The following is a 24283-nucleotide window of genomic DNA, read 5'->3' as shown; positions in this document are numbered from 1 at the left end:
ATTAAAACAAAAACTTTTAACAAAATAAAAAATAACAAAAAGAGTGAAAAGACAAACAGACTACCGGCAGGTCTGCCATCTCCCCGGCGCCCCCGAATGACAGGGCGCTGGAGAAAGTTGTTGAGCAGAGAACTGGTACATAGTTTCATGAATAGATCGGGTGGTCAAGAGGCTTTTATCCCTTCATCGGTCATGTTATTCGGTTGAGAAGTTGGGGCATTGTGTCACAGTTGTACAACATGATGGTGAAGCCACAACTGGAGAATTGTGTTCAGTTTCAGTCATCCAGCTACAGGGAGGATGTCAGTAAACAGGAAAGAGTGGAGAGAAGATTTACAAAGATGCAGCTAGGACTTGCGGGGCTGAGCAACAGGAAGAGGTTGAGCAGGCGAGGACTTTATTCCTTGGAGTGCAGGAAGATGAGAGGTGATCATGTACTGATGTATAAAAGCATGAGCGGAATAGATCGGTGAATGCACTAAGTCCTTTACCCAGGGGAGGGGAATCAAAACAAGAGGACATACGCATAAAGTGAGTCGGTGAAGATTTAATACGTACATGAAGGGGGAAACATTTCACTCAGAAGGTGATGGGTATATGGAACGACCTACTAGAGGAGGTAGTTTAGTCAGGTACTATAACAGCATTTAAAAAGCACTTGGCCAGCTACACAGATAGGGCAGGTTGAAAGAGCTATCGGCCTAATGTGGGCAACTGGGACAAGCTTAGATGTGGCATGGCCTGGGCCACAGGGCCTGCTTCCATGCTGTATCACTCTATGACAGTATAACAAACACAAATTAATTGCCATTGAAAAGACCTTTACTTTTTGAATCATTGCAGGAAAAATCACCTTGCTATTGTGAGTCTGCAACTCTCCAGCCACTAACCCCCACTTTACGTTTGCTACAATTATTTTTTAAACACAATTTTCTACAACACCAGGTTTCATAGGAACACCACTATTGCAGAACTACCTGTAGATATCAGTCAAATTCAGATCTCTGTCTCTGCACTGAGGTACTGCACAATGAGGCCACACGTAAATTGGAGGAACAGCACCTCATATGGGTCGCTTACAACCCAAACAACATTGAATTCTGCAATGTTTTGTAACTTAGACATAGACATAGAAAATAGGTGCAGAAGGAGGCCATTCATTCCTTCGAACCAGCACCGCCATTCATTGTGATCATGGCTGATCGTCCCCTATCAATAACCCGTGCCTGTCTTCTCCCCATATCCCTTGACTCCACTAGCCACTAGAGCTTTATCTAACTCTCTCTTAAATCCACCCAGTGAGTTGGCCTCCACTGCCCTCTGTGGCAGGGAATTCCACAAATTCACAACTCTCTGGGTGAAAAAGTTTTTTCTCATCTCAGTCTTAAATGACCTCCCCTTTATTCTAATACGGTGGCCCCTGGTTCTAGACTCACTCAACATTGGGAACATTTTTCCTGCATCTAGCTTGCCCAGTCCTTTTATAATTTTACTTCGGAGTCACGTGAGTGACTACGTGAAGAACCCGCTCAGTGCGCAGGCGCGGCATTACGCCAGCAGTGCAACAGCGGCTGCAACGGGATTTAGGCGCTCCCGCTACAGAATGAAACGGACCGTCAGGTGAGTACCCTGAGGTCGGGTTTCTTTTACAGGGGAGCCTTTTTCTGCTTGTGTTTTACAGACAGAGAAAAAGGCTCTGGAACAAAACTGTCCCCCGTTCAAGGAGGAACGTTTTCCCGTCGGGGAGGGGGGCAGCAACAGGCGGTAGGAGCGTTTACCCGGTGTTCCTCTAATTCCCCGACACCGTGCCGAGCCCAGCCCGCTAGCACCTGAGCAGCGGGCTGGATGCATAGCCACCCGAAGAGGCATCCGGCAGGTGTTCCCGATTTCGGACGGGACGTCTCTCCACCCGCTGGAGCGGCTCTCGGAGCAGGTGCCTGCGAGACGCGCTGCTTGAGGGGCGCTCTCGCATCTACAAGGCAAAAAAGCTCCAGAAGAAGGCGGTAGGAACAATTACCGGGCGCTCCGCTATCCCCATCGCCGCGCCGAGCCCAGTCCCGCTAGTGCCTGAACTGCGGGCTGGATGTCTAGCCATCCGAACAGGCATCCGGCCGGTGGCGTCCGATTCGTCGGACGGGGACATGTCTCCACCTAAATGGAGGAGAGACAGCCGCCTGAGCTGCATCCAACAGCTATTGGAGCAGCTCCAGCGAGATGCGCAGAAAGAGCGCTCTCGTGGAGGGAGGTCAGGCATCCCCTCCACAGTGTTCTGTACACTGCCCTCTGCTCCCTCATTACTGGAGGCTAGCATTGGTGACCAGGGCTGGGCTGGTCTGGAACAGGGGCAGGCGGACGAATTTGGGAGTATGCCAGGGGTGCAGGAACAGGAAGAGCTGTTGGGTGTGATGGACCGCTTTGTAGCAACCCCACGGGCTGGAGCACCGCTGGAACCAAGAATGGCGGCCAGCATCAACCATCTATCCAATAAACCATTACTGGAAAAGGTGCTCGCTGAGGTGCTGAAACAACACACAGCACCAGAAAACTGTGAGGCCCTCAAAGTAAAAAGTGTCAACAGGTGGGGTCACACATCCGGACCCAAGAACTCAAGCTACAGCGGATCCTAAGGCTCCTGACGTCGGCCATCACAGCCTTTGCTCGTTCCATGGAGACCACGGAGATGGATACCTGCCAGCAGGATGTGCTGGCATTAATGTGTACCACACAATTTGAGATCAACAATCTCCGGAGGGAAACATAAGACCTGCCCTCAATCCCAAATTTGCTGGCTTGTGTAAAGCCCCAGCTGCGGAGACGGACGCGCTGCTATTTGGGAAAGATCTCAGTAAAAAACTGAAGGAGATGGAGGAAGCATCAAAAACCTTCGGCCTAAGGAGGGCAAGACCTCCGATACCCAAGCGGCAGCACCCCACGGCATCCACCAGTCAACGTCCGCAATATGGGACTGGTGAACGCTTGGGGTCCGCACATTATCCCCAAAGATCTTTTTAGATCAGGGCCCGCAGCGGACCCTCTGGAAAATGCGCCTCCCCCCAACATCGCCAGCACGTCAGAACAGAACCTTCAGGAAAATGAAGAAACAGAATCGCCAATAACCATGGAGGTAGGTGGGTCTGGTCCCTACCAGCATATAGAGAATAAGGGTGCTTTATTAACAGGGGGGAGATTACACTTGTTTAAAGAAGCATGGGGTATGGTCACGAGTGACAAGTATATACTCAACAGCATTAGTGGATATAAAATACAATTCATGTCAGAAAAAACGCTGCCAGTTCAACATTGGCCCCAAAGGGTATTTCTCCCTCCGTCAAAGCGAAACGTGAGGGACAAGCTGAACTGGTGAGACTTATCACAAAGGGGGTCATCGAAAAGACCAAACATGAACCTTTGGAATTTGTATCAAATATATTCACTAAAACCAAAAAAGATGGTGGCTGTCGCATCATCATTGACTTGACATCACTATATACATTTCAAAATGGAGACATTTGTTACTGCCAAACAACTGAATTCCAAAGGACACTTCATGGCAAGCATTTATCTTAAAGATGCTTACTATCTAGTACCCATATACAAGGATCATCGCAGATGACAGGATATTCCCTAGGACATTGAGGGAAGTTAGTGTAGAAATAGCCGGGGCTATGACAGAAATATTTCAAATGTCATTAGATACGGGAATAGTCCCCGAGGATTGGCGTACTGCGCATGTTGTTCCATTGTTTAAAAAGGGTTCTAAGAGTAAACCTAGCAATTATAGACCTGTTAGTTTGACTTCAGTGGTGGGCAAATTAATGGAAAAGATACTTAGAGATAATATATATAAGCATCTGGATAAACAGGGTCTGATTAGGAACAGTCAACATGGATTTGTGCCTGGAAGGTCATGTTTGACTAATCTTCTTGAATTTTTTGAAGAGGTTACTAGGGAAATTGACGAGGGTAAAGCAGTGGATGTTGTCTATATGGACTTTAGTAAGGCCTTTGACAAGGTTCCTCATGGAAGGTTGGTTAAGAAGGTTAAACTGTTGGGCATAAATGCAGGAATAGCAAGATGGATTCAGCAGTGGCTGAATGGGAGAAGCCAGAGGGTAATGGTGGATGGCTGTTTGTCGGGTTGGAGGCAGGTGACTAGTGGGGTGCCTCAGGGATCTGTGTTGGGTCCTTTGTTGTTTGTCATGTACATCAATGATCTGGATGAAGGGGTGGTAAATTGGATTAGTAAGTATGCAGATGATACCAAGATAGGGGGTGTTGTGGATAATGAAGAGGATTTCAAAAGTCTACAGAGTGATTTAGGCCATTTGGAAAAATGGGCTGAAAGATGGCAGATGGAGTTTAATGCTGATAAATGTGAGGTGTTACACCTTGGCCGGACAAATCAAAATAGGACGTACATGATAAATGGTAGGGAATTGAAGAATACAGTTGAACAGAGGGATCTGGGAATAACCGTGCATAGTTCCTTGAAGGTGGAATCTCATATAGATAGGGTGGTAAAGAAAGCTTTTGGTATGCTAGCCTTTATAAATCAGAGCATTGAGTATAGAAGCTGGGATGTAATGTTAAAATTGTACAAGGCATTGGTGAGACCAAATCTGGAGTATGGTGTACAATTTTGGTCGCCCAATTATAGGAAGGATGTCAACAAAATAGAGAGAGTACAGAGGAGATTTACTAGAATGTTGCCTGGGTTTCAACAACTAAGTTACAGAGATAGGTTGAATAAGTTAGGTCTTTATTCTCTGGAGCGCAGAAGGTTAAGGGGGGACTTGACAGAGGTCTTTAAAATGATGAGAGGGATAGACAGAGTTGACGTGATCAAGCTTTTCCCTTTGAGAATAGGGAAAATTCAAACAAGAGGACATGACTTCAGAATTAAGGGACAGAAGTTTAGGGGTAACATGAGGGGGAACTTCTTTACTCATAGAGTGGTAGCGGTGTGGAATGAGCTTCCAGTGGAAGTGGTGGCGGCAGGTTCGTTGGTATCATTTAAAAATAAATTGGATAGGCATATGGATGAGAAGGGAATGGAGGGTTATGGTATGAGTGCAGGCAGGTGGGACTAAGGGAAAAAAGTTGTTCGGCACGGACTTGTAGGGCCGAGATGGCCTGTTTCCGTGCTGTAATTGTTATATGGTTATATGGTTATACCTAAAATTTATCTGGATGGTACAAAGCATTGCCCAATGGGCTAACTTCAGCCCCAAGATTATTCACCAAAATATTGAACCCAGCCATGGCAATACTAAGAAAACAAAAACATATTGTCATGGCATATCTGGATGATATTCTGATAGTAGGGAAAACGATGGAATTGGCTGTGGCAGCAGTATCAGCTACAAAACAGCTCCTCGAAACTCTGGGGTTCGTCCTACATCCAGATAAATCTAAGTTGAAGCCATCCACTATCATGGACTACCTGGGCTTCACAATTATCTCAGTCCATATGACTGTTAACTTGCCAAAGGCAAAAATGGTTGAATTAGCACAATCATGCAACAATTTAATGGTCAACGAGCGACCAACTATTCGACAAGTAGCAAGAGTAATTGGGGAAATGGTAGCAGCATTTCCGGCTACACAATTCGGACCTTTGCACTATCAAAAATTTACAGAGAGCAAAGGTACAGGCAATAAAACGACATACAGGTCACTATGATCGTGTCATGAAATTACCCACTGAAGCAATATCAGAGCTACAGTGGTGGGCAGAAAACGTTTGGCATAGTTTCAGCCCTATCTTCATCACTAACCCTACTTTAGTTATTCAAACAGATGCCAGTGCTCAAGGCTGGGGAGCGACTAACTCCATATCCAGCACAGGTGGTAGATGGACTAACCTAGAGTCATCATTACTACTTACACTGGGCATTAACTATCTAGAGATGTTGGGCGTCTTTTATGGTTTAAAAGCATATGTATCTAATATGCAGCACTTGCATGTTCGGTTACAAATTGATAAATACTACGGTGATGGCTTATATTAACCATATGGGTGGCATAAAATCATTATCATGCGACAAATTGGTCAACATGATTTGGCAATGGTGTGTCGAAAGACATATTTGGCTATCGGCTACTTACCTACCAGGTAAGCTAAACACCCATGCCATGAGAAAATTAAACGCCTGGGTTGCAAGTTTGAACAGACCTTACCTGGAACTGCGATTGTCCAAACAAACCATCACCACCATGTCGGCATCCCTTCGAACATCCACCAAGAGGCAGTACTTAACCAGCATCAAAAAAGGGAGAAGAACTGCCAGGAAACAGGGACAACATACGCAACAGCCACAGCCACCAACATACTGGAGTTCCTGGCCTATCTACACCACGATGTAGGGATCAGCTACAGTGCCATCAACACAGCGCAGAGTGCTCTTTCTGCTTATCTCAAACCAGCGGCAGGACAACAGGCGATGGGATCCCATCCACTGGTGGTAAAACTGATGAAGGGCATTTACAATATCAAGCCCTAAGCCCAGGTATACCCATATTTGGGATATCAGTGTGGTCCTGACATATCTCAGGGAATGGCCACCAGCCAGATCCCTCGGCCTCGAGCAAGCTACACTAAAGATGCTCATGTTGATGGCACTTGTATTCGCTCAGAGGGTCCAGTCACTACACCTATTGCGACTGGACAACATGATCACAGCTCCAGACCAGATCTGTCGTTATCCAGCGACTGATCAAACAGAGCAGACCAGGAACACCTAATCCAGTCGTGGCTTACCCACCAGAACCACGGTTATGTGCCATGACCCACCTACTATCCTACATAGACACAACCAGAATATTCGAGGGAGATGAAAAGCCTTGTGGGTCAGTCACAAAAACCTTATGGTCGGGTGACGAGCCAAACCATTGCGAGATGGCTCAAGCAGGTGCTAGAAACTGCTGGGATAAACACTAACATGTACAAATTTTATTCCACCAGGGCAGCATCCATGTCGACGGCTAAAGAATGGACATGCCTATAGACCACATCCTGGCTACAGCAGGATGGTGGGGGGGGGGAAAGACCGTTCAGAAATTTTATAATAAGCCGTTGGCAAAACCTGGTTAATTTGCAGTAAAGATTTACGAACTGCAAATATTTAATTTAAGCCCAGGGGAGCAACTTAATTCTTTGTTGTTATTGTTTAAAAAATACCATTGTGTTTTTCTACAAATAGACTCATTGGTTGATTACGATAACACTTCCTCCCTCAAGAACTTCGGCAGTGAGTGAAATGAAACTATTACACGGTTTGAAATCACAGAGCTTTGAAATCTTCACGTAGTCACTCACGTGACTCCGAAGTAAAATAGTAAGATTAAACGAGAACTTACCAGTTTGAAGTTTGATCTGTATTTTATGAGGAGTTACGATGAGGGATTACGTGCCCTCCGCTCCCACCCTCATTATATGGATCAAACTAATAAATTGATGTCTCCTTATCTTGTTTAATTCAAATAACTGTGTCTATCTGTGATTCCACACCGCTGCTTGGAAGTATGCCGCGCCTGCGCACTGAGCGGGTTCTTCACGTAATCCCTCATTGTAACTCCTCATAAAATACAGATCAAACTTCAAACTGGTAAGTTCTTGTTTAATCTTACTATTTTATATGTTTCTATAAGATCCCCTCATCCTTCTAAACTCCAGTGAATACAAGCCTAGTCTTTTCAATCTTTCCTCATATGACAGTCCCGCCATCCCAGGGATCAATCTCGTGAACCTACGCTGCACTGCCTCAATCACAAGGATATCCTTCCTCAAATTAGGAGACCAAAACTGTACACAATACTCCAAACATTCTACAAACATTTCCCTCCCCCTCCCCATTTTCCTCTCAAGCGGTGTGTATCCCGCTTACAGCTCACACCAACAATCTGCCTATCGGGGGACCTCCCCGCCTGAGGTCATCTGTTGCCAAACCTGAGTTGCCCTGCCTTGTTTTCACTTCCAGTGTATTTTCCCACTCTCCCTACAACAATTAGTGTGAAGAAGGGTTCAGACCCGCGACGTCCCTTATGCATTTTCTCCAGAGATGCTGCCTGAGCCATTGAGGTACTCCAGCATTTTGTGTCTATCTTTGGGATGCTAACCAGCATCTGCAATTCCTTTTATCACTTATATGTTCTTTGATATTAGTTTTTCATGGATCTATGAACATGCCATCAGGAAATAAAATTGGATTTAGCTGTGAGATTAATGCAGGGAAACTTATGAATGACTCTCATTTAGAACTCTATTAAAACTGGAACTGAGAATGATCAGGCATGATTGAATGGTGGAGTGGACATGATGGGCCGATTGGCCTAATTCCGCTCCTATCACTTATGATCTGTGAACACCTATGAACTTGCTTTCTGATGATCAGAACAGTGCCCCATTAAGTTACTGTTGCTCCAGATGATCAGAAATGATCAAAGATAAGAAATGCATCAAAATACGGAACTCATCGCTACCCTGGAATATAGAGATGAAACCATGTTACTCTTCTAGATAACAAAGAAGTGTAGATGGTGATAGAAAATTACATGTTGGGAATTGATGGTTTTGGTTGCAAAATCACGGCGTGTTCGTACTGCAGGCTTTTGGATGAACCAGGCATCTAAAGAACGTAGTTCTGATTTGGAGCCAAATTCAGCTCTGTGAAATCACACAAATATTCTCATTCATTAACTTCCCCATGTTGGATACAATTTAAAAATAAGACCCAGGCCAACATGCTGTAAGGTGCCCGTTTACATTGAAATTAACACTTGCATTGCTCAATATCTGTTTAAACTTGGTAACACACGGTGGCAGCGTTGAAATGGGATAGTGATATTGTTTATTTTAACACACTTCAGGTAGCTTTAGATTTTCTATTGAGTCATAGAGATAGATGCACAGCATGGAAACAGGCCCTTCGGCCCGTATATCCATGCTGATCATGTTGGCTAGTCTAATGTGCATTCACTTGTCTCAGAGCCTTCTCTAAACCCTTTCTATCCATAAATCTGTCCCAATGTTTTTTAAAGTCATTATTGTATCCACTTCTACATCTTTGACAAGCAGATCATTTCCAGGTACGGCCTACTCTCTGATTTAAAAGGTTGCCTCTCGGGTCTCTCTTAAACCCCTCTGCTCTCACCTTCAGCCTGTGCCCTCTAATTTTAGAATCCTCTCCCTCGGAAAACTATGATGAGTGTTCACTTTAATCCATGCAGCTCATGCTCTTGTACACATCGATAAAGTCACCCCTCAGATTACTCCTCCAAAGGGAAAAGTCCCAGCCTATCCAACCTTTTCCGATGACTCAAGCCCTCAAGCTCCGGTACATCCTGGGGCATCTCTTCCGCACCCTTTCCAACTTTGTGACATCCTTCCTGCAGCTGGACTATTTATTTATTTATTTATTCCGAACAAGTAAAGACATTAACGACATTAATATTAACAAAATCGAAATTATCAAACAATTGGACATTACAATCAATATTTACAAAGCAATGAGAAGAACAAAATCAAAGTTCCAATGTCCAACTCTGTGTCTGTACAAGCTCGAAAAGGAGTGAGAAGAAGAATAACTTATTAAATCTCACCCCTTTTCCCCAACACTTCTACCATATTTAAAAATCAATTCATTACTAATAATAATACTACCCTAGGCAATTTCCCGGACTACCAGGACTATGTAACAGTTCTCCAAATGTGGCCGCAACAACAACTTGTTCAGCTGCCTCATAATGTCCCATCTTGGTTCTCAGCACCGTTCCCAATGAAGGCAATGTGCCAGACGCCTTCTTCAGCACCCTGTCCACCATGGACGTACTGCAAGATCTCTTAGGTTACGGGGAGAAGGCAAGAGAATGGGGTTAGGAGGGAGGGATAGATCAGCCATGATTGAATGGCGTAGATTTGATGGCCTAATTCTGCATCAGTACAGATGCTGGTTTACAAAAAAGGATACAAATTGCAGCAGGACATGTAGCATTTCTAGAGAACATGAACAGAAGACGCTTTGGGTTGGGACCCTTCTTCAACCTGATTGTAGCTGGAAGAGAGATGGGGCGACAAGACAACGTCCTGCAGTGATAGGTGGATGCTAGAGAAGGGACTTTCAACTGGCTAAATGGTGGCCGACTAGGAAAAGGGGAGATGCAGCGAGACCTGGGTGTCATGGTACACCAGTCATTGAAAGTGGGCATGCAGGTGCAGCAGGCAGTGAAGAAAGCGAATGGTATGTTAGCTTTCATAGCAAAAGGATTTGAGTATAGGAGCAGGGAGGTTCTACTGCAGTTGTACAGGGTCTTGGTGAGACCACACCTGGAGTATTGCGTACAGTTTTAGTCTCCAAATCTGAGGAAGGACATTATTGCCATAGAGGGAGTGCAGAGAAGGTTCACCAGACTGATTTCTGGGATGTCAGGATTGTCTTATGAAGAAAGACTGGATAGACTTGGTTTATACTCTCTAGAATTTAGGAGATTGAGAGGGGATCTTATAGAAACTTATAAAATTCTTAAGGGGTTGGACAGGCTAGATGCAGGAAGATTGCTCCCGATGTTGGGGAAGTCCAGGACAAGGGGTCACAGCTTAAGGATAAGGGGGAAATCCTTTAAAACCGAGATGAGAAGAACTTTTTTCACACAGAGAGTGGTGAATCTCTGGAACTCTCTGCCACAGAGGGTAGTCGAGGCCAGTTCATTGGCTATATTTAAGAGGGAGTTAGATGTGGCCCTTGTGGCTAAGGGGATCAGAGGGTATGGAGAGAAGGCAGGTACGGGATACTGAGTTGGATGATCAGCCATGATCATATTGAATGGCGGTGCAGGCTCGAAGGGCCGAATGGCCTACTCCTGCACCTATTTTCTATGTTTCTATGTTTCTAAATGGTTGGACAAAGGTCAGAGGTGAAAAGATAAAAAAGTGAGAGATAAGGAGATAAGGATGGAAGATGTGCAAAGTGTGAAGCCAGAGAAGGTATGTGGGTGGAAGGGGATGAGGGGATGGGAAAAGGGAGAAATGGGTATGCATCCAGGCAAAGCACAGCACAGAGAGGGGGAAAAGGGGGGAGAGAGAATGAGGATGTTTGTATTTAGTTACCTAAAATCGGAGAAATCCATGTCCGTATATTGGTCAATGTTCAAAGAATGGCACAGTAGCGTGGCAGTGGAGCTGCTGCCTCATAGCGCAGAGGCCTGGGTTCAATCCTGACCTCAGGTGCTGGCTGGGCAGAATTTGTACGTTCTCCCTGTGACCGCGTGAGATTTCTCCGGGTGCTCCGGTTACCTCCCACATTCTAAAGATATGCAGGTGTGTAAGTTAATAGGCATTTAGAAATTACCCATAGTATGTAGGAAGTGAACATGAGGTAACATAGTACTATGTTATGCTATGTATATGGGTCATCGATGGTCGGTGTGGACCTGGTGGGCTGAACCCTAACCCTAACCCTATCGCTGTATCTCCAAGAACTAAACAAAACTAAAAGCATACCGTTGGGTTGAAGGCTGCCCAAGTAGAATATGAGGTGCTGTTCCTCTAGTCTGCATGTGGCCTCACGCTGACAAAGGAGGAGGCCCAGGACAGAAAGGTCAATATGGGAATGGGAAGAGGTGTTTAAATGGTTAGCAACCTAGTGATCCCACAAGCCTAGGCGGCCTTGCCATTGTCATAGCTTCAAATGACAGCTAGTTGAGAGATACCCTTGCACATAGTCATATTGCATGCTGAATTTAGTTTGGTTTAGTTTAGGTTAGAGACACAGCACAGCAATAGGCCCTTCATCTCACTGAGTCCGCATCGACCAGCAGACCCCACATATTAACACTCGATAGCCTACACACACTAGGGACAATTTAAAAAAATGTTTACAGCTGTACACATTTACAAGCCAATTAACCTACACACCTGTGTGGGAGGAAACTGAAGACCTTGGAGAAAACCCACGCACGCCACAATCACAAACACAATCACAATCAAAATAATACTTTATTAGCCAAGTATGCTTTGCAACATATGAGGAATTTCATTTGCCAAGTCAGTCATACAAATAAAAAGCAACGGAACACACAAAATACATTTTAACATAAACATCCACCACAGTGACTCCTCCACATTCATCACATGATGGAAGGCGTCAGTGGCCTCTGGCCCTCCGTTAACGGGATGGTCTTGACGCCCTTTGCCGGCGGTGTTTTGGCCCTCCGCATGGAGGTGATCAGCTCCTGCATCGGGGGGATGTCAGCTCCCTCATGCCGGACGATCGAACCCCGCGTCGGGGCTGGTTGAACCTTTCACGACGTTGGAGCTCCCGACATCCACGGCCCCTCCCGAGACTGCGAGCTCCAGAAGCAATGTCTGCAGGCCGCGGTTGGAGCGATCCCAGGTAAGGGATCGACTATGATGTAAGTCCATGTCCCACGGTGGGGCCAAGGTCAGTCCGAGGAGGCCTCCAGCTCCATTGATGGTAGTCCGCAGAGCGACAGGAGAATGCGATTTGAAACTTAATCGCATCACCGGCAAGGTAAATAACTGAAAAATAAGTTTCCCCCGACCCTGACCCTGCCCCCTCCCCCTCCCCACACATAAAACAAACCGGAGAACTTTTACACAAACTTTTAACATACACTAAAAGTTAAAAAAAGACGAAAAGACAAACAGACTGTTGGCGTGGCTGCCAAACGTGCGACGCGGGGAGAACGTACAAACTGCGTACAGACAAGCACCCGTAGTCAGGATCGAACCCGGGTCTCTGGCACTGTCAGGCAGCAACTCTACCGCTACGCCACCGTGCCACCATCAATTTCCTCAACATAAATTGCATATAAGAATTCCTGATAGTTTTCTTTCTTGAATCTGCAACCACATTATTAAAAAAGAAGCAAACTGGTATCTTGGCAAGTATGTTGCAAAGTTAAAATATATTAACAGCTTTGGCTGATAAATTGTTCCATGAGTGTGTTGGTCAGCAGCCAATGAAAGGATTTTACTGCTTCATTACATTTGATGTAAAAATAAAATATCTCTGACAAATTGGCATTCTATAGTCTGTTTATTGAATTTTACTGCATATATATATAATATACTTCACCAAGTGTGATCCGTTGGGTCCCTGTCACATGGGAGGCCTGGTCCCTCAACGGAACCTGTTCCCCAACGCAATATTCCACCACTCACCCATAGCCCCCACGGGAGGCATGGTCCCCCAATGCAACCCGTTCTGCAACGCAATATTCCACCACTCACCCATAGCCCCCAACTGCACTGGGGCGGCTCATTTCACCTTATTCACCCTCCCTCTTTTTAAACTTTAAAAAAATCCAATTGCACTTGCTGCTAGGAAAAAAATCCAATTGCACTTGCTACTAGGAATAAAAATCCAATTGCACTTGCTGCTAGGGCTCAGTGTCCTGTGATTTGCAACATACTAACGGGCAGGGCCAGCAATTGGATTTGGGACTTTATACAGTGAGAAGTTAAGTGAAAAGTTAAATTTGTAAAGTTGGAAATGTGAATAACTTGTAAAATATACCTTCAATCTGAATGAAACGTGATTAAAAAAAACACACCACAGGACAATTGTGAGTAAGGTGTGTACGACTCGACTCATTACATGGTGTCAGAAGTGGGATGCGAACTCATGCCTTCAGTCGCAGACCAGAAATGATTCCCACTGATTGCCTAAGCAGCCTGGCAGAGCACACGGCTGCTGACGAGACTTTATAATTGCTGTCCGCAGTCATCCATCGTGGCTGGATGGATAAACAACACAGCACCCCGCTCGCGATCTGCCCATACTTCCTGGTTCGTGACGAACTGGTGTTACAGGACGGGATTGTATACCCTCCCACTTCTGGGCCGACTGCTCCACTTCCAGAGACTGTGTCCCTCGTGGCCTCTCCACTGCGTTCAGCGCCCAGCTCGCCTACTTCACCACCTCCACCCGGCGGGTCTCCGGTGCCGTCCCCAGTCACTTCACCGGTGAAAGGAGACGCGGATTCATACCGCACACGTGCCAGACGGGTCAGCAAGCCACCCATTAGATACGGCAATTTTGTGTAACCATTTATACTTCCCCATATGCGTTATTAGCGTTTTGCCTACTATATTGTTTAGCCACCATGTACCCACGTATCTATGCTTTATTTTGTTTCTACAAGGAAAGATGTAGATTGGTTATTTCCTACTAACCAATTGTACTGCTTGTTAGTAGTAGCTCCGCCTAATATGCGATTTATATCACCTAGAGCTTGCTTACGTAATTCAGTCTGAGTAGCTGTTCGTTACTGTAACGTCCTGCAGACCAATGCTATAAGTGGACTTTAATAAATATACGTTGTATCTTGACGTGTGTACAACTCGACTCATTACAAACCCCTCTCATCCTTTTAAATTCCAGCTAATATAAGCCCAGTCGATCCATGCTTTAGGAAACCTTCAGGTTTCAGTAGGGACTTGCAAAAGATGGAGGAGAATTGGATGTCAGCATTGATAGAGGATGTCCAGCCAGGGGGTAAATGAAAAAAATCTGTGTGTATAGACAAGTTGTGATAGTCGATGCACGTCAACCAGATGTATTTGGAATGGAGTTTGCAGCTTAGTTCTGCACTGAACATGTTGTACGCATTTAGCGTGAACCAGAGCAAGATGAATCAGTATGGTTGTTGCTTTTGATCTTAAGACAGTGTGCAGGCAGTCACACCATCAACAGAATATGCTGGGATAACAGCATGTGTTGTTAATGTATACATGGAAGCCTACCCCATGAGTGCAGACCAACTCACCAAAGGTGGAGGAAGGAACTGCAGATGTTGGTTTAAACCGAAGGTAGACACAAAGATCGGAGTAACTCAGTGGGTTAGAGAGCATCTCTGGAGAAAAGGAATAGGTGACATTGCCTATAACTCGTTTTCCCCTAGCCCACAGCTAACAATGGAACGTTTCCTTTATCATATATCTTTTATTCATTTGTTCTATTTCTCTCTATATTAACGTTATATCTCTCATTTCACTTTCCCCTGATACTCTGTCTGAAGAAGGGTCTCGTCCCGAAACGTCACCCATTCCTTTTCTCCAGAGATGCTGTCTGACCCGCTGAATTACTCCAGCTTTTTGTGGCTATCCCAACAGTCACGTGTCTGTTTCTTGCTCATCACAGGGTCCTGATACTAATGTTCCTTTTCTTAGGGAGAAATTAAATTTGTTTCATAAATGTTAACAACCACTGAATTTCTGAAGCACTTGATTGATTGGGAATTTGAATCATCCATTGTGAAAACTGCTATATAAATACAAGCCTTGTTTATTTCCCTTTCAGTCATCTTCTACTTAACATCAGCGTGAGATTTACAACTATCAATGCTGCAACCATGTTTCAATTTAATGTCATATTAAATCAAAAATCAACCTTCTTTTTAACTCTTATTTTCAGTAATCCAGACTAATAATATTTCTGCAGATAAAACACATTTTTTGGAATATATTAAATGTAGAGGATGAAAACTTTTATTGTTTTCTTGTCCACTAAAATTTATTTTAGTATTAAAATTGACAGACAGATAGAGGAAAATGTCTGGAATTTGCAAATTTGTTCCATTTTTAAATGAAACCAGATAAATCTCAAGGACCCTTCGATTGATTCCCAGAGCTTTGAAAAACGTTGGCAGTAGGGATAATAAATGCATTGATTATCATCTTTCAAATTTCTGTAAATTCTGCAAATCAAATAAACTGAAGATTCTGGAAATCTAAAATAAATCAGAAAATATTGGAAATACCCCCCAGCAGATCAGACTGCATCTTTGGGAAGAGAACGCGGCATGATGGCGCAGCGGTAGAGTTGCTGCCATACAGCGCCGGAGACCCGGGTTCGATCCTGACTACGAGTGCTCTCCGTACGGAGTTTGTACATTCTCTCCGAGACCGCATGGATTTTCTCCGACATCTTCGGTTTCCTCCCACACTTCAAAGGCCTACAATTTTGTAGTTAATTAGCTTGGCTTAAATGTAAATTGTCCCTAGTGTGCGTAGGATAGTGTTAGTGTGCGGGGATTGCTGGCCGGTGCGGACTCGGTGGGCTGAAGGGCTGGTTTCCACGTTGTGCCTCTAAACAAAACTAAAAAAAAACACATATGTGGCCTGTCCTGCTGAATATTTCAATGGTCCAATGGATATTTATTGTCACATACACAATTAAGCACTACATCGTGAATTTAATTTTACATATAATGCCACCATATCAAGTCTGGACTCCCACCTACAGAAAAGCAATATATTTTTTAAATGCAGCAAATTAGGTAAAGTTGACATTTAAAGGGACCTTGGTTTCCCAGTAAACAAGTCACGGAAGCCCACCACACAGGTGAAGTGAGGAATTAGAAGGGCAAATGGTTTTTATTTGTCTTTTATTGCAAAAAAAATTGAACACAGAAGTAAAGATGTCTAACTGTAAATAAATAAAACCTTGATAATTAAAAAAAAGAGGGAGAGAGAAAACAGGGAACTATTGACTTCTCAGAATAATATCAATTGTGGGGGAAGTCATTGTACTGTTTATAATTTTGATGTTCTTAATCAGAAAAAGGATATTTTTCCATTGAGAGTTCTGACCAGATCATAAAAAGGTGGATTTGCCATGGTTAGTTAATTTTAGTTTAGTTTAGTTTAGTTTCGTTTATAGTCACATGTACTGAGGTACAGTGAAAAGCTTTTGTTGCATGCTAACCAGTCAGTGGAAAGACAATACATGTTTACAATCGAGCCATTTACAGTGTGCAGGTACATAGAGTCATAGAGTCATAGAGTCATAGAGTGTTACAATGTGGAAACAGGCCCTTCGGCCCAGCTTGCCCACACTGGCCAACATGTCCCAGCTACACTAGTCCCACATGCCTGTGCTTGGTCCATATCCCTCCAAATGATAAAGGGAATAACATGAATAACGTTTAGTGTTTCAGTTTCAGTTTAGTTTATTGTCACGTGTGCTGGAGTACAGTGAAAAGCTAAAGTCTGGTAAAGTCTAATCAAAGATAGTCCAAGGGTCTCCACTGAGGTAGATAGTAGCTCAGGACTGCTCTCTAGTTGTTGGTAGGACGATTTAATTGCCGAATAACAGCTGGGAAGTAACTGTCCCTAAATCTGGAGGTGTGCTTTTTCACACTTCTATACCTTTTGCCCCATGGTAGATTGGAGAGGGAATTGCCAGGGTGCTAAATGAGATTTTGTATAAACTCGAGGCAACCTTTTCATTCAGCAACCGGGAGATCAGGTAGGTCCAGGCAGACTGAACGGTGTAAACCAGCATCTGCAGTTCCTTCTTACGTGTAATATTAGACACGTTTTTTCCATCTAATCCTTGAGCAGAGACCATCAGGCAGGCAATGTGACTACAAGAATTGGTGAGGAACTGGTGAGGATTCCAATCCACCTATGCTGTGCTTTGGACTCCATTTCAGAACGACCTTGAAAATGAATCATAAAGGCAATCACTGTACAACTTAAATGATCAAAGGAAAGTATTTATTGGCGTGAACGCTGCATATTCAGGAAGCTTACATATACCTTTTGGAAAAAATAGTTGGATATAGAACAATCTGGCAGAGGATGTGGTGGAGACAGTACAACTACAACATTTAAATAACTTGTGAAAAGGTATATTTATTTTTAGTTTAGTTGAGACATACAGCGTGGAAACAGGCCCTTCAGCCCACTGAGTCCACACCGATCAGCACATTAACATCACCCTACACACGCTCGGGACAATTTAAAACTATACCAAGCCAATTAAACTACCAATTTACACATAGCAAACCTATGACTTTGGAATGTGAGAGAAAACCGAAGATCTCGGAGAAAACCCGCGTGGTCACGGGGAGAACGTACAAATTATTCTGCAAGGACAGCATCCGTAGTCAGGACCGAACCTGGGTATCCAGCACTGCAAGGTCTGTAGTGGGCCTGTCCCACAGGCGATTTTTCAGGTGACTGTCAAGATGTCGGCAGTCGCCTGAAAAACCGGCAACTGGATTGGCGACTGTCAGAGTGGAACACACACACACACACACACATTGCTTCCTTCACCAGCCAGTTATACAGGGGACAGGGCAAGTGGGGGGAGCACTGTCTGAGTGAAGTTCACACGTTGCAAAGCCAAGTTGATAGACACACACAGGAAGGTTGATGCTGTAATTAAGACGGCTAAAAGCACAGTGTACAGTAAGTCCTTTAAAAGAGGGGGAGAGGGGGGAGAAGAGGGCAGAGAGGGGGAGAAGAGGGCAGAGAGGGGGGAGAAGGGGGGAGAAGGAGGGAGAAGGAGTGGAGACAACTTTTAAGAAGCCAGAGATACACGGCTGTGAAGCTCGACGGACATTTAACATTACTGGTCGGTTTTCCTTGGTTCTGAAAACTACTGCTTACGTTTTTTTTCCCAATGAGCCAATAGAATTTACCGGTCAGCACCGGCTCCAACCTATGAGAACCTACGAGAACCATCGACCTCCTGGCGAACCCACTAGGACCTCCTGGCGACCCACCGACGGCACGAGAATTCTCGCTACTCTCTATGGCGGCAACCAGAATGAAGCCGCGACTAGTTCCCAGAATGCGGGAACTCCTCACGACCATGAAGACGACTCCCCGCCAACCACATGTGGAAGCCATGTGGCGACCGCAGAGTTTCCTGCAGTCGCCTCAGTGGGACAGGCCCAGAAGGCAGCAACTCTACCGCTGCACCACCGTGCCGCCCTATATGGATAGGAAATCTTTAGAGGGTTATGGGCCAAGCTCGGGCAAATGGGACTATCTCAAGCACACACCATGGTCAGCATGCAAGAGATGGGCTGAAGCTCATGTTTCTGTATTCATTCAATTTAATTTTAATTTTGAATCTTTGATTCCATGCAATCAATTCTACAGAAGTTCAAATGATCTAACTTCAGACACAGTTGTGCTGAAATCATGAGACGCTACACAATTAAGAAATAAATGTGGCCTTTTGTTTGTAGAAATTCTAAGCTGTTAAGTGATGCTTATGTCTAACTGACAACTAGGTATCCAGAAATAGAACATAGAACATAGGAGAAGACCAGGCCCTTCAGCCTACAATGTCTGTGCTGAATATGATGCCAAGACCATCACTTATTTACCCGCAGATAATCCATATCACTCCACTCCCTGCATTTCCATATGCCTATCATATAACAATTACAACACTGAAACAGGCCATCTCGGCCCTTCTAGTCCGTATCGAAACGTATTTTACATACCACTAGCGTATAGAGTCATACTCATACAGTGTGTAAACAGGCCCTTTGGCCCAACTTGCCCACACCTGCCGACATTTCCCAGCTACACTAGTCCCACCTGCCTGCACTTGGTCCATATCCCTCCAAACCTGTCCTATCCATGTACCTGTCTAACTATTTCCTAAACGTTGGGGTAGTCCCAGCCTCAACTACCTCCTCCGGCAGCTTGTTCCATACACCCACCACCCTTTGTGTGAAAATGTTACTCCTCCGATTCCTATTAAATCTTTTCCCCTTCACCCTGAACCTATGTCCTCTGTTCCTCGATTCCCCAACTCTAGGCAAGAGACTCTGTGCATCTACCCAATCTATTCCTCTCATGGTTCTATACACTTCATATCTACTTCAATGGAATTCAAAGCAGATTGTATCTACTTCAATCACCACTCCTGGCATCACATTCCAGGTACTCACCACCTACAAGATAAAATACACTGCCCCACACTTCTCATTTAAACTTTGCCCCTCTCACCTTAAAGCTATGCCATCAATTATTTGATTTTTCCATCCTGACTGTCTGCTCTATTTATGCCTCTCATAACTTTTTATATAATTCTATCAGGTCTACCCGCAACCTCTGGTGTCAAGAGAAAACAATCCAAGTCTATCCAACCTCTCCCTGTCACTGAATCCCCCCTAATCCAAGCATCATTCTGGTAAACCCCCACTGCGTGCTTTCCAATGCCTCCACGACCTTACTGTAACAGGGCGACCAGAACTCTGAACAATACTCCAATGCGGCCTAACCAGAGTCCGACAAAGCTGTATCATGACTTCTGACTCTTATGTTCAATGCCCCGACCTTTGAAAGCAAGCAAACCATATGCTTTCTTCACCAATTTACTAACCTGTGTTGCCACTTTCAGGAATTTATGGACTTGTACCCCAAGATCCCTCTGTACATCAATGTTGTTAAGGGACATACCAGCGATGCTGGCTCGAAGGGCCGAATGGCCTCCTCCTGCACCTATTTTCTATATTTTCTATGCCATTAATAGTATATTATTTCCTTACATTTGATCTCCCAAAGTGCAACACCTCACTCTTGCTTGGATTAAACTCCATCTGCCATTTCCCCACCCAGCTGATCTATATCCCGCTGTAAACTTTGACAGCCTTTTTCGTAGTTTGCAAACCCCAGCAATCATGGTGTCATCTGCAAAAAGTACTGAGGGATCTACCTTACTGAGATAGCTAAACATAAAATATATATAAATGATTACAGTTTGCATCTTTAGAATCTTTAATTTTTCCATTTCCGCTGTTATAAATAAGATTGCTGCATTTTTCACTCATCTGAAAATGAACACCAGCTCTTGGAAATTGTGCTTTATTTGAGATTTAGTTTAGTTTAGTTTAGAGATGCAGCGTGGAAACATGCCCTTCGGCCCACCGTGTCTGCACCGACCAGCAATCCCCGCACATTAATGACCACATCTGTGCGCTCCACAACAAGCACCCAGAGGCTTTCTTCCTGGTTGCAGGAGACTTTAACCACATAAACCTGTCGGACACTCCGCCACGGTTCTGCCAGCACGTCTCCATAGCAACCAGGGGGAACAACACACTGGATGGTGTGTATACAAACAGACGGGGTGCATACAGAGCGGTGCCCCCCCCCCCCCCCGCCCCCCCACCTGGGTTTCTCCGATCACATGTCAATGATGCTGCTTCCTGCTCACCATCCTGTGCTCAAAGCCAGCAAGCCCACACAAAAAACCATCACTGTGTGGCCCAGTCATGCAGCCTCCATGCTTCAACACTGTTTTGGCCGCACAGATTGGCAGATCTTCAGTGAAGCAGCAACAGACGGTGGTAAGGTGGACCTGGAAGAATATGCCTCATCTGTCACCAGCTATATCAGCAAGTGTATCGATGATGTTACCACCACCAGAAAAATCACCCCCTACCCTAACCAAAACCCCTGGCTAAATGGAGAAGTACCATCTCTTCTGAAGGCACGGGACTCAGCATTCAGGCTGGGAGTTGCATCGGCGCTGAGAGCAGCGAGGGGGAAGCTGGAAGCTGGAATTAAGAGAGCAAAAGCCAACTATGCTCTCAAAATCCAAGGTCATTTCTCCACCAATGACCCCCAGAGCATGTGGAAGGTCATCAAGGCCATCACAGGGCACAGCAAAACAGATGCTGCATGCCCCAGGGACCTATCTCTTCCTGATGCCCTGAACACTTTTTATGCTCGTTTTACACCTCCCCAGCTGCAGGTTCACACTTCCACCAGGTGAGCTGCCTCTCAGGGTGACTGCTGAGGATGTGAGGAGGTCCCTGATGAGAGTCAACCCCCGCAAAGCAGCAGGCCCGGATAATATCCCGGGACGGGTTCTGAGAGACTGCGCTCACTAACTCACTGGGGTACTGACTGACATCTATAACACCTCCCTCTCCCAAGCTGTGGTGCCCACATGTCTCAAGACCGCCACCATCATCCCTGTGCCAAAAAAGTCAGTGGTGTCAGGCTTGAGTGATGACCCTGATAATCACGAAATGCTTCGAAAGGTGGTTATGGTCCACATAAAAGACAGCATTAACATCAATGTGGACACTCATCAGTACACCTACAGGAAGAACCGGTCTACATCTGATGCAATCTCATCCGTCATTCACTCAGCCCTCACTCATCTGGAGAACAGGAGTTCATATGTCAGATTGCTCTCCTTGGACTTTAGTTCTGCCTTCAATACCATCATTCCACAGACTTGTCAACAAACTGCTGCTGCTTGGACTTAAACCATCCATGTGCAACTGGGTTCTAGACTTCCTGACCAACAGGCCACTGTCTGTTAAAATCTACGGTGTCTCATCCCATCCCCCCCATTACCCTCAACACCAGCTCCCCACAGGGATGTGTCCTGAACCCCCTGCTGTACACTCTTAGGAAAGGGGGAGATGCAACGTGACCTGGGTGTCATGGTACACCAGTCATTAAAAGTAGGCATGCAGGTGCAGCAGGCAGTGAAGAAGGCGAATGGTATGTTAGCATTCATTGCAAAATGATTTGAGTATAATAATACATTTTATTTATGGGCGCCTTTCAAGAGTCTCAAGGACACCTTACAAAAATTGAGCATGTATAGGAAAAACATGTAAGGGGAATGAAATAAATAGTAGAGACATGACTAGTACACAAAGTAAAGACAGAATTCAATACAAAACACAGCATGAGGCAATTAATGCACAGATGAAAAGGGACGGGGACGTGGGGCTAAGGATAGGCAGAGGTGAAGAGATGGGTCTTGAGGCGGGACTGGAAGATGGGGAGGGACACGGAATTGCGGATCAGTTGGGGGAGGGAGTTCCAGAGCCTGGGAGCTGCCCTGGAGAAGGCTCTGTCCCCAAAACTGCGGAGGTTGGACTTGTGGATGGAGAGGAGACCGGCTGATGTGGATCTGAGGGACCGTGAGGGTTGGTAGGGGGAGAGGAGGTCAATGAGATATGTGGGGGCCAGATGGTGGAGGGCTTTGTAGGTGAGGACCAGGATTTTGTAGGTGATCCGGTGGGAGATGGGAAGCCAGTGAAGTTTTTTGAGGACTGGAGTGATGTGATGCCAGGATTTGGTGTGGGTGATGAGTCGGGCGGCTGCGTTCTGGACCAGTTGGAGTCGGTTGATGTAGGTGGAGCTGATGCCAAGGAGAAGTGAGTTGCAATAGTCCAGTCGGGAGGAGATGAAGGCATGGATGAGTCTTTCAGCAGCAGGCGGAGTGAGAGAGGGTCTGAGTTTGGCGATGTTGCGGAGATGAAAGAAGGAGGTTTTAATGACATGGCGGATGTGAGGCTCAAGGGAGAGGGTGGAATCAAAGATCACGCCAAGGTTGCGGGCCTGGGGAGATGGGGAGACAGTGGTGCCGTCGATGGTGAGAGTGGGGTTATTGATTTTGCTGAGTGTGGCTTTGGAGCCTATGAGGAGGAATTCTGTCTTATCGCTGTTGAGTTTGAGGAAATTATGTTGCATCCAGGTTTTTATAGCTGACAAACAGGAGTTGATATGGGAGAGGGGGGGGTTGTGGGGGGATTTGGTGCCAAGGTAAATCTGGGTGTCATCAGCGTAACAGTGGAAGTCCAGATTGAAGTGGCGGAGTATCTGACCAAGGGGGAGGATGTAGATGATGAAGAGGAGGGGGCCGAGTACGGAGCCTTGGGGAACGCCTTGAGTGACTGCGGCTGTAGCAGAGGTGTGGTTGTGGAGAGAGATGAAGTGGGATCTGTTGGAAAGGTAGGAACGGAGCCAGCTGAGTGCAGAGCCTTCAATGCCGAGGTCCTTGAGTCTGGTGAGCAGGATCTTATGGTTCACTGTATCGAAGGCTGCGCTCAGGTCGAGGAGGATGAGGATGTTGAGGGAACCAGTGTCAGCAGAGGTGAGGAGGTCGTTGAGGACTTTGAGGAGAGCAGTTTCTGTGCTATGGAGGGGGCGAAAGCCAGATTGGAGGGGTTCAAGTAGGTTATACGCAAGGAGGTGGGAATGAAGTTGCGACGCAACGATACGCTCCAGGGTTTTTGAAAGGAAGGGGAGGTTTGAAATTGGGCGGTAGTTAATGAGAGAGGAGGGATCAAGACCAGGTTTCTTTAGGATTGGTGTAACGGCAGCAGTTTTGAAAGCGGAGGGGACAATTCCTTGGGACAATGAGGAGTTGAAGAGATTAGTGAGGTAGGGGCAGAGTACGGGGAGGCAGGACTTCAGCAGGGGAGTGGGGAGAGGGTCGAGGGAGCAGGTGGTGGGTTTGGAAGAGCTGATGAGTTTGGAGATTTCAATAGGGGTGACCAGGTCAAACTGGGAGAGGAAGCAGTGTGGAGGAGGGGTAAGGAGGTCAGGGAGGGTATAGGAGCAGGGAGGTTCTTCTGCAGTTGTACACAGGGTCTTGGTGAGACCACACCTGGAGTATTGCGTACAGTTTTGGTCTCCTAATCTGAGGAAGGACATTCTTGCCATAGAGGGAGTACAGAGAAGGTTCACCAGACTAATTCC

Source organism: Amblyraja radiata, chromosome 17 (assembly GCF_010909765.2).
Source record: "Amblyraja radiata isolate CabotCenter1 chromosome 17, sAmbRad1.1.pri, whole genome shotgun sequence".
Classification (NCBI taxonomy): domain Eukaryota; kingdom Metazoa; phylum Chordata; class Chondrichthyes; order Rajiformes; family Rajidae; genus Amblyraja; species Amblyraja radiata.
Note: the sequence above shows the minus strand (reverse complement) of the source record.